Genomic DNA, 11059 nt, shown 5'->3' on the forward strand with positions numbered 1-11059 from the left:
TTGTTATATAGGTAAACGTGTGCCATGGTGCTTTGCTGCACATATCAACCCATCACCTAGGTATTAAGCCCAGCATCCACTGGCTATTCTTCCTGATGCTCTCCCTTCCCCCACTTTACCCCCAACAGGCCCCAGTGTGTGTTATGCCCCCTAATGTGTTGATGTGTTCTTGTCATTCAGCTCTGACTTATAAGGGAGAACACGCGTGTTTTGTTTCCAGTTCCTATGTTAGTTGCTAAGGATAATGGCTTTTAGCTGCATTCTTATCCCTGCAAAGGATATGCTCTCATTCCTTTTTATGGCTATATAGTATTCCATGGTATATATGTACCACATTTTCTTTATCCAGTCTATCATTGATGGACATTTGGATTGATTCCATGTCTTTGCTATTGTGAATAGTGCTGCAATGAACATATGTGTGCATATATCTTTATAACAGAATGATTTATATTCCTTTGGGTATATACCCAGTAATGAAATTGCTGGGTCAAATTGTATTTCTGTCTCTAGATTTTTGCAGAATCGCCACACTGTCTTCCACAACGGTTGAACTAATTTACACTCCCACCAACAGTATAAAAGCACTCCTTTTTTCTGTAAACTCACCAGCATCTGGTGTTTCTGGACTTTTTAATATTAGCCATTCTGACTGGCATGAGATGGTATCTCATTGTGGCTTTGACTTGCATATCTCTAATGATCAATCAGTGATGTTGAGCTTTTTGTAAATATGTTTGTTGGCTGCAAGAATGTCTTCTTTTGAGAAGTGTCTCTTGATGTCCTTTGCCCAATTTTTAATGATTTTTTTTCTTGTACATTTGCTTAAATTTCTTGTAGGCTCTGGGTATTAGATCCTTGTCAGATGCATAGATTACAAAAATGTTCTCCCATTCTACAGGTTGTCCATTCACTCTGATAGTTTCTTTTGCTGTGCAGAAGTTCTTTAGCTTAATTAGATCTCCTTTGTCAATTTTTGCTTTTGTTGCTTGTTTTTGGTGTTTTTGGTGTTTTCATCATGAAATCTTTGCCCATGAATATGTCCTGAATGGTACTGCCTAGGTTTTCTTCTAGAGTTTTCATAGTTTTGGGTTTTACATTTGAGTATTTAATCTATCTTGAGTTAATTTTTGTATAAAGGTGTAAGGAAGGGGTCCAGTTTCAATTTTTTGCATATGGCTAGCCAGTTCTTCCAGCACCATTTATTAAATAGGGAATCCTTTCCCCATTGCTTATTTTTGCAAGGTTTGTCAAAGATCAGATGGTTGTAGGTGTGTGGTCTTATTTCTGAGTTATTTATTCTGTTCCATTGGTCTATGTGTCTGTTTTTGTATCAGTACCATGCTGTTTTGGTTACTGTCCCCTTGTAATATAGTTTGAAGTCAGGTAGCATTATGCCTCCAGCTTTATTCTTTTTGCTTAGGATTGTCTTGGCTACTCAGGCTCTCTTTTGGTTCCATATGAATTTTAAAATACTTTCTTCAAATTCTGTGAAGAATGTCAATGGTAGTTTAATGGGAATAGCATTGAATCTATAAATTACTTTGGGCAGTATGACCATTTTCACAACATTGATTCTTCCTATCCATGATCATGGAATGTTTCTCCATTTGCTTGTGTCCTCTCTGACTTTCTTGAGGAGTGGTTTGTAGTTCTCCTTGAAGAGGTCTTTTACTTCCCTTGTTAGCTGTATTCTTAGGTATTGTATTCCCTTCGTAGCAATTGTAAATGGGAGTTCCTTAATGATTTGGCTCTCTGCTTGTCTGTTGTTGGTGTATAGGAATGCTAGTGATTTTTGCACATTGATTTTGTATCCTGAGACTTTGCCGAAGTTGTTTATCAGCTTAAGAAGCTTTTGGGCTAAGACGATGGGATTTTCTAGATATAGGATCATGTCATCTGCAAGCAAAGATAACTTGACTTCCTCTCTTTCTATTTGAATACCTTTTATTTATTTCTCATGCCTGATTTCCTGGGCCAAACTTCCAATACTATGTTGAATAGAAGTAATGAGAGAGGGCGTCCTTGTCTTATCCCAGTTTTCAAGGGGAATGTGTCCAGCTTTTACCCATTCAGTATGATACTGGCTGTGTGTTTGTCATAGATGGCTCTTAGTATTTTCAGGTATGTTCCTTAAATATCTAGTTTATTGAGAGTTTTTAGAAGGGATGTTGAATTTTATCAAAGGCCCAGGGTGGGTATTGACCTGTTGTTGTTGGCCTGGATGCTCCTGTAGGGGGTGTCTGGAGACCCCTGTTGGGAGGTCTCACCGACTCAAGAGGGACAGGATCATGGACCTACTTAATGAAGCAGTCTAGCCGGGTGCGGTGGCTCATACCTGTAATCCCAGCACTTTGGGAGGGCGAGGCAGGTGGATCACCAGGACAGGAGTTCAAGACTAGTCTGGCAAACATGGTGAAATCCTGTCTCTACTAAAAATACAAAAATTAGGTAGGCGTGGTGGCATACACCTGTAATCCCAGCTACTCGGGAGGCTGAGGCAGGAGAATCACATGAACCTGGGAGGCGGAGATTGCAGTAAGCTGAGATGGTGCTATTGCATGCTAGCTTGGGTGACAGAGCGAGACTCCATCTCAAAAAAAAAAAAAAAAAGGCAGCAGTCTGGGTGCTTTTTGGTAGAGCGGGTGTGCAGTGTTGGGGGTAAGCCTTCCTTGTCCAGATTGCTTGGGCTCTCCAGAGCCAGCAGGCTGGAAAAGTTGAATTGACTGAACTGCAGAGATGTTGGCCGCCCCTCCCACCAGGGACTCCATCCCCGGGAGGGATTAGAGTTCCATCCATATAACCATGGCTGGAGTTGCTGATATTCCTGCAGGGGGGCCCTGCCCAGTCAGGAGGGATGGATTGGGGTCCCACTTGAAAAAGCTATCTGGCCACGATCTGGCACAGCCTCTGTGCTGTGCTCGGGGGGATTCCTCCTTGACTGAACCACCTGGACTCCCCGGAGCCAGCAGGCTAGAATGGCAGAGTCAACTTCACCGCAGAAATGGCGGCCACCCTCACCTCAGGAACTCATTCGTCTCAGGCAATCTCCAGCCTGTTGCCCGTGCTGGCTGGAATTCCAAGCCAGTGGGTCCTAACTTGTGAGGTGGCATGGAAGTGGGGTCCACAGAACGACACTTCTTAGCTCCCTGGATTCAGCCCTCTTCCTAGGGGAGAGTACAGATGGATCTCCCGCCTCGCAGGATTCCTGGGGCCAGAGTCTATAAAACTCCTGGGTCTCTGAGTGAGCCTGAGTGACTGCTCTGCCGAGACTCCACACAGCTCTGTGTATCAGACCCAAGACCCTGATGGCACGGACTCATGAGGGAATCTCCTGATCCGCAGGTTGCAAATATCTATGGAAGAAGCCTGTTTTTCCGGGAGGGGTCATACAATCACTCACAGCTTCCCTTGGCTGGCGTTGGGGATTCCTTTGGCTCTGCACCACTCCTGGATGGGCAGTCGCCCTGCCTTGCTTTTCTTCCTTCTCCGTTGGTCTTCCGCCTATTCAGTCCCAATGCCAGAACCTGGGTATTTCCGTTGAAGGTGCTGAATTCACTTGATGTTTTCATTCTCTATGCGACATGGACTGCAGCTGTTTCTAATTGGCCATCTTGGACTCTCCCCCAAGACATTTTCTAATAATCCAAAGCAATTACTAACTAAAAATAATTATTGTGTCTTGTGTAAGAAGAGAAAGAGAGAAGAGTTTATCCACTGGCGCCTGTCTCCAATCAGCCCAAGACTTTTTCCTGGAGTGTTCATTCCCCTGCATACCTGAATTGGCAGGGGCATGCATTCGGCCACTCTTCAGGGACAATTAGGGAGCCCCCCTGATGGAGTGAGGTGCTGTTGGGTTGCACCTTTGGGAAGGCCATCCCTGGGCAGCAGCTGGGTGAGCCACACAGAGTATTTGCCATGAAGGCAGCCAGTGCCAGGTGGCCATGCCCTCACCTGTCCTGCCCCAGATGGTGCCCAGCTCAGAGGGAGCCCAGAGACATGTATGACACCTCTATCCAGTTTCCCTTCCAGGACTACTATTTCCTTTTAAAAGAAGTCCTATATTGATTTTATTCTCACAGCCACATTCAGTTTTTGATGGGTCAAGGTACAAATAAAATGAAACAATTATTTGTTTTGTGCTAATTCACTCTCTTTAATCAAAGTTGTATCCTCAAGGCACCCCTTCTCTTTTATCCCCTGGAGTGACCCAGAGTAGCTAAAGTGGATTCTTCAGGATGTCTTGTCACAACCACTAGCTGTTGTCACCATCTCTTTACCACAAAAAGTTACCCTTGAATGGAATGTCTCAGGCCAAGTATAAAGATTTTGTTTCCTGAAGGATTTCCTCTCAGCCTTGGTTACTATTGTCATTGGAAATCCAAGATTGTACAAAGATGGTGTGCCTTTGGAATTCTCAACACTGAGCACTCTGTCTGGCATTGTGAGCACTTGAATGTTTTTTTTTTTTTCACTAAACTAAATAATTAACAATCATTATATCAAAATTATAACCATTTATTGAACATTTACTATATGCCCAACAGTGCACTGGCTGGTTTGCCTTGTTTAATCTTCACACAACTCAACTATTACCAGCTGTGGCTCAGTTATATAATCTGATGAGAAAACCTACTTTCTGTGGTTATAAATTTTGCTGGAAATAATTCATATACCTGACTCTGAAAAGCAAGGAGCTTCCACTGACCCACTATGGAGCCCTTACAGAATTCATCATCTGAAGATGCTTATCTTTCTCTCTACTCCCTTGGACTCAAGGTTTGCCTTTACAACTGCATGAGTCACAGCCCCATCTACTGAGTATAATAAAAATAATCTACCTTTCTGGAATTCAGCAGCTAGGCAGACTTTAATTACCTTCTGTCTTCAAGGACCCCAATGTGTAATTACTTTGATTGGACCTTATAATTAAATGGTCAGCCAAGGACATGGGAGGATGCCTTTGGCTTGGGCATTCTTTTCTTTTTCTGGGCTGAGAACTGTAACCTAAGAAACAAAAGGCCACCTGGGTGCTGAGCTGCCCAATGGCCTGGGATGCGGAGGGAGCATTCGGAGATAGTGAGGCTGCTCTTTATGCAGGACAGCTCTGCTCACTGACAGAATTGCCTTTGGTGTAGGCAGGGTGTGGTAAAAATCACCCAATCCTCAAATGCTTCCCACTGAGTGTCTCTGATTGCCCTGCCCTGGTATCTGAAGTTCTGCCTCTTGTTATGCATGGGGTACAGGTACCTAATAACCCTATAAAAATGCAGAGGTTCTGGTGGGGTGCGGTGGCTCACGCCTGTACTCCCAGCACTTTGGGAGGCTGAGGTGGGTGGATCACAAGGTCAGGAGATCGAGATCATCCTGGCTAACACGATGAAACCCCGTCTCTACTAAAAAAAAAAAAAAAAAAATTAGCCGGGTGTGTTGGCGGGCGCCTGTAGACCCAGCTACTCAGGAGGATGAGGCAGGAGAATGGCGTGAACCCAGGAGGTGGAGGTTGCAGTGAACCAAGGTGGCGCCACTGTGCTCCAGGCTGGGCGACAGAGCGAGACTCTGTCTTAAAAAAAGGTTCTCATTAAGAAGTAGGAAAGGTTGGAAATTAGGGAATTTCATGGGGAGCTCAGGGCTCCCAAGTAGGGGTTCCAAAATTCAGAGTTAGCTTGTAAGCCTTGAGGACTCTGAAAACAAGTATCTTTTCTTTTGTCCACTCGGTGTAACACTCAGGCATTTCCTCTACTTGACTGTCAGAGGCTGGTCCAAAAAACAGCCTTATTGGTAATTGTTTAAAGACCCAGAAAATATCTGGGTAACATATAGGACCCAGAAAGAAAGAAACACTTCAGAATTAGGAATGCATTCAGAATATCTGCGAGGGAAAGACAAACTTTCTGATATGAGCAATCCCATCATGGAACCAAAGCAAACCATTCAAGCAGGATTCTATGGTCATGAATGTAAAACAAGGAGTATACTAAAGGACAAGAAATTGGGATGTTTCTGAATCAGAGTGTTGGGCCTGTGTATTCTTTGCCTGTGTTTGATTAGTGTTGTTTTTTACTGTTGGTTTGGTTTTCATGTTTGCTCCGTTGGCTGGAAAAGCCAGCCAAGGAAGAAATACTTCCTAGAGTTCAGGAAAGCTGGGCTCTGGTCCCAGTCCCCCAACCTCATAAGCTGCCTCTGATGAAATCATTGTACTTCCTCTGGCCTTACTTTTTTCATTTGCAGAATGCATATTATACCCACTCGTCCTCCCAGGGAGACTGAGGAGAAAATGGAATATTGTGGGAGTACTTTGAAAATAATAAAGTATTATTTTATTAACGGAAAATGATTAGTACTGTTGCCATCAACCGTGGCTATTAAGAATCTATTAATACAAATTAACCCTAAATCTGAGAAATGAAGTGAGTATAAATAAATAAATAATACCTCAATTAACAGGCATAAAGAATTTAAATCATTATGATTGAGTACCAGTCTTGTTCCTCTCACTTCTAGTTGAGTGTTCAGATGAAGGGAAGGAACCCCTGATACTGTTTAATGGTATGAATCTTGCTGCTGAGAGAGCCAGCCTTTCACTTAACACACATGGTGCCCAAGGTACCTCATTCCCAAATCAGTCACTCTCTCCCTCCACCCAGCTTGCTCTTGTTCTGTTTCTCTCTCTCCTGCATACTTTCTAGCTTGCCAATAATTAAGTTCCTGAAATTCCATTGCTTCCTCATTAGGCTAAGGGATAAAAAAGATTCAGTTCAGATGTTTGCAAAAGCAGCCCTGGTCACTCTAATGCTCTTTGGAGGCTGTTGGCTTCAATGGCCACCACACAAGGATAACCTCCTCATACAGTCCTCCGGCAAACTAGCTTTGTCCTGCTCATACAGTCCTCCTGCAAACCAGCTTTCTCCTCCCCATACAGTCCTCCTGCAAACCAGCTTTCTCCTCCTCATACAGTCCTCCTGCAAACCAGCTTTCTCCTCCTCATACAGTCCTCCTGCAAACCAGCTTTCTCCTCCCCATACAGTCCTCCTGCAAACCAGCTTTCTCCTCCTCATACAGTCCTCCTGCAAACCAGCTTTCTCCTGCCTAGCCTGAAGGCTGGATGCAGGAAGGAGGGACACCCCTGCATCCTTAGGGCTTAAATGAAATCCTTCAGGAGGCCTTGGCTCCTCTCCCAGACAAACTCTGTAAGGGCTCCACAAGGAGTTAATGGGAGCTCCATGCTTTTCAGAGTCAGGTATATGAATTTTTTTCTAGCAAAATTTATAACCATAGAAAGAAGGTTTTCTCATCAGATTATATAATTGAGCCACAGCTGGTAAGAGTTGAGTTGTGTCTCCCAAGGCCCTCCCTCTCCCACAGTGTCTAGTTCCATCTGACCTACAAGAATCCTTACATGGACACACTATCCAAATTCTCATCCAATAAATCATTGTTTTCTTTTTCTTTCTTTCTTGATAGTCCTGCTTAGTGGCTTAGAGCATAACTTCTCAAACTTTAATGTGCATGTTAATTGCCTGGAGATCTTGTTAAGATTCAGATTCAGAAGGTCTGGGGTGAGGTCTATAATTCTACATTTCTAACCAGCTCCCAAGGGATGCCTGTGCTGATGGTTGATGGCCCACAGTTCAAACAGCAAGGCTGTAGACACAGACTCATTGTGTGACCTTGGACACGTTACTCCACCTCTCTGAATACTTCAGTCTATTTGTAAAATGGAGAAAATAATAGTTATACCTCCAAGAATTGTTGGGAGAATAGGCAATGCATGCAAAGATCTTAGCCCAGGGTATGGCACAAAATGTATAAAAGCGGGCTGTGCTTAAGGTGGTGGTGGGTGAAGGGTAAAATAAAAAAGAGGGAACCTTCTCCCAAGTGGTCCTTTCCCCAGGGAGATGTTTCAGAGAATCAGAAGAGCACATCTTTCAGGCTCAGCACTGTCTGACCTGAAAGTCAACTAATTCTACACCTCTAAATGGAGAGAATTATAGCAAATGAACACAGCCTTGTGGGGCTGAGCAGTGAGGGATGCAAGCCTGTTTGCATATAGGGTAGACAGAGGACAGCTGCTGACCCCTGTACCCCACAGTTCACTGGGAAGGCAATCAGGAATTGAGCCCTTATTAAACAGCTTGGGGAGGCTTAGGCATGCAGTAGCCACTGGGGAGAGGTGGTCTTTGGTTATCCTGTGTGTGGTCAGCCCAGCGCTTTTAAACACCTTTTGGAAGATGAGCTTTTTGTTTGTCTAAAGTATTCGTGAATTACATATATTGATCAACACTCTTCAAAATACCTTGAGAATCAGAAGTCAGAGCACAGTGTGCCTGGCATCTGTGAAGAATTTCAGGGCAGCGGATGGGGCGCAGTGGAGTGGAGTGGAGTGTGGAACTGGCCTTGGAAAGCTGACGGCTAGGGAGAAGTGGAAGGAGATGAGACAGCAGAGCAGAAGTGGCATACACAAGGTCTAGCATAAAAGGGGAACATTGAGGAAATCAGTTTGCAAGGATTGTGTGTTGCAAGGATTATAGAAGCAAGGATTGTGTGTTGAGCAAGATGAGTGTGTTGTTTCCTATTGCAACCATACAAGGCACCACATGTGTAGTGACTTCAACACAAGTTTATTATCTTACAATTTTGGAAGTCAGGTGTCTGAAATGGGTCTCTGGGGCTAAAATCAAGGTATTGGGAAGGCTGTGCTCCTTCTGGAGGCTCTGGAGGAGCTTCTGTTTCCTTATACTTTTCTAGTTTACAGAGGCTACCCACATGCCTTGGCTCATAGCCCCTTTCAACTCTAAGGTCAGCCACTGCGTTATTCAACCTCTGCTTCCATCATCACATCACGTCTGACTCTCCTGCCTCCCTCTTTAATTGTGAGGACTTTTGTGTGGCACTGGACCCACCTGGATGGTCCAGGATACTCTCCCCATTTCAAGATTCTTCATTTAATCACTTCTGAAAAGTCCCTTTTGCTGCTTAAGTACAGTCATGTGCCACATAACTAAGTTTCATTCAATGTACACTGCATATACGAAGGCAATCCCATGAGATTATAATACTGTAGCACCATTTTGCATTTTTTATATTTACTTTTGTCTAAATAAACACATACTTATCATGTTACAACTGCCTACAGTATTTGGTACAGTAACTTCCTGTATAGGTCCATAGCCTGGGAGCAATAGGCTGTACCCTAGAGCCTAGGTGTGTAGTGGGCTATGCCATCTAGGTTTGTGTGAGTGCACTCTATGATGGTCCACAACCATGAAATAACTGAAAGACACATTTCTTAGAATGTGTCCTTGTTGCTAAGCGATGCATGACTGTAACATCTTCACAGGTTTCAGAGATTAGGACATGAACCTGTATGGGAGCCATTATCCTGACAACACAATAGGAATGGCCTTCATGTGCCAGCTCTCCAGGATGTTGTTGGAAATTCAACTTTTTAAGAAAATTTCTTAAAAGGAACAAAATTATGATCCAAGAGTTGAAGATAGAAGAAAAAAGAATTTTTCATGATTCAGCTATAGCCCCTAGTTTATACGTAGAAGTTTACCCTCACACAAGGGCCTAGGACCCACAGTATGTGGCATAGTGGTGGGGTCTGCTTCCAAGGGGACCCCTCAGGAAGAGCTGCGGGAAAGACATGTACAGGTGATGAGGAGCTTTGAGAGCCTGCCATCTTCAGCCTCCCCTTTCTCTTCTCAAAACTGCCCACCCCTTAGCAGATAAATCCACAAAATCCCTTAGAACCTCAGGCATAAGAATCAATGCCCTCTGAAATAGTCTTCAGTCTGAGCATCTCATCCACTTCTGCCAGGTCACTAGAGAGGGAGCCTACAAGGCCTTGCAGGCAGTTCTGAGGTTCCAGCTCTTCTTAGCTTTCTCTGTGTGGAGCAGGGCGCCTGATACATGGCAGACTCCGTGCATATTTAGTTAACAGATGAATGAATGAATGAGGTTTATGGACCCTTTCATGAGAGCCTTTACTGTCATTATTTAACAAGGGGTCCTCCTTCTAAAAATAGTACTTTCTGAACACATATAACATCTTACAAATTACTAATATTATATAGGATTCAAGGAATATTTTTCTCATGCCAAATAAAAGGTGGTGCTCCACTATTCTGACTACTGCTTTTTCTGTCATAGCGAGTAATGGCATCAAATGCAGTGAACACTCTGAGCATTTTTATGCCCCTAGCCCTGTATTTGAGAGCCATAGGGTGGAACAAGAGAAGACCAAAACAGAGTCCTGGACTCAGGCCTTCCCAGTCTTGTTCTAAGACTGTATAATCTGGTTCCTGAACAGTGCAGGTTGGATGGAAGTCATGAGGAAGAATGAGGCACACTGATCTCAGTCAACATGGAAGGTCATTTATATTCACATTTTCTTACATCCACAATTACACCAAAGCTTGGAACCAGCACATGCTTTGCCTGTTATTGGCCCTCACAAAGTCTATCCTGAGTGATTCATCAGAACCCAGCATGAAAGTGTGAGGACTATTCCACCTTCTCTCCAGAACCAGAGAAAGGTGGCAGGAGGGATGCTTTTGTGTTTGTGGCATTTGTTTTGATTTTGTTTGGGAGGGGAAAGAGTATTACTGGATTTTAATCAATTAGTTTCCAGAGCTTTCTATGAGACCAAAACTCAAGTGAAAATTCCGCTTGGCAAATATCCATAACAGCCTATGCTTAAGATCTTAGATATCCTAATGGATTTAAAACTGCAACTGTTCTTCAAGTATTTCTACAAATTCCCCCAAACTTAACAGACTAACCTGTAGTTCAAAGAGAGTATCCTTTTTTTTTTTTTTTTTTGGCTGTGGAATTCCAAGCCTGTTGACAAGCCTTCTCTTGAGGCCCCTGTGAAATGCAAATTGGCCTTTCTGCAGAAATCATTCTGCGAGGGGAACAGGTGATCCAGATGTGGCTGGAATGGGTTTGTCTTTTCTAGAGCAATGATGTGATGTTCACGGCATGACCCCACTGATGGCCTTTAATGTCATTCAGTGGCTCTGAATTCCACCAGAACAAGATTGGTTTGGGAAGC

The 11059-nt window shown here is 43.7% G+C and overlaps 1 protein-coding gene across 13 annotated transcripts in view; it reads left to right on the forward strand.

The window, feature by feature from the left end:
* Positions 1–11059, forward strand: part of LOC105469966 (calsyntenin 2) — a 643989-nt gene that overhangs the window by 570834 nt on the left and 62096 nt on the right. The window lies entirely within an intron of this gene.

The sequence above is a fragment of the Macaca nemestrina genome, chromosome 2, assembly GCF_043159975.1.
Source record: "Macaca nemestrina isolate mMacNem1 chromosome 2, mMacNem.hap1, whole genome shotgun sequence".
NCBI classification, from domain to species: domain Eukaryota; kingdom Metazoa; phylum Chordata; class Mammalia; order Primates; family Cercopithecidae; genus Macaca; species Macaca nemestrina.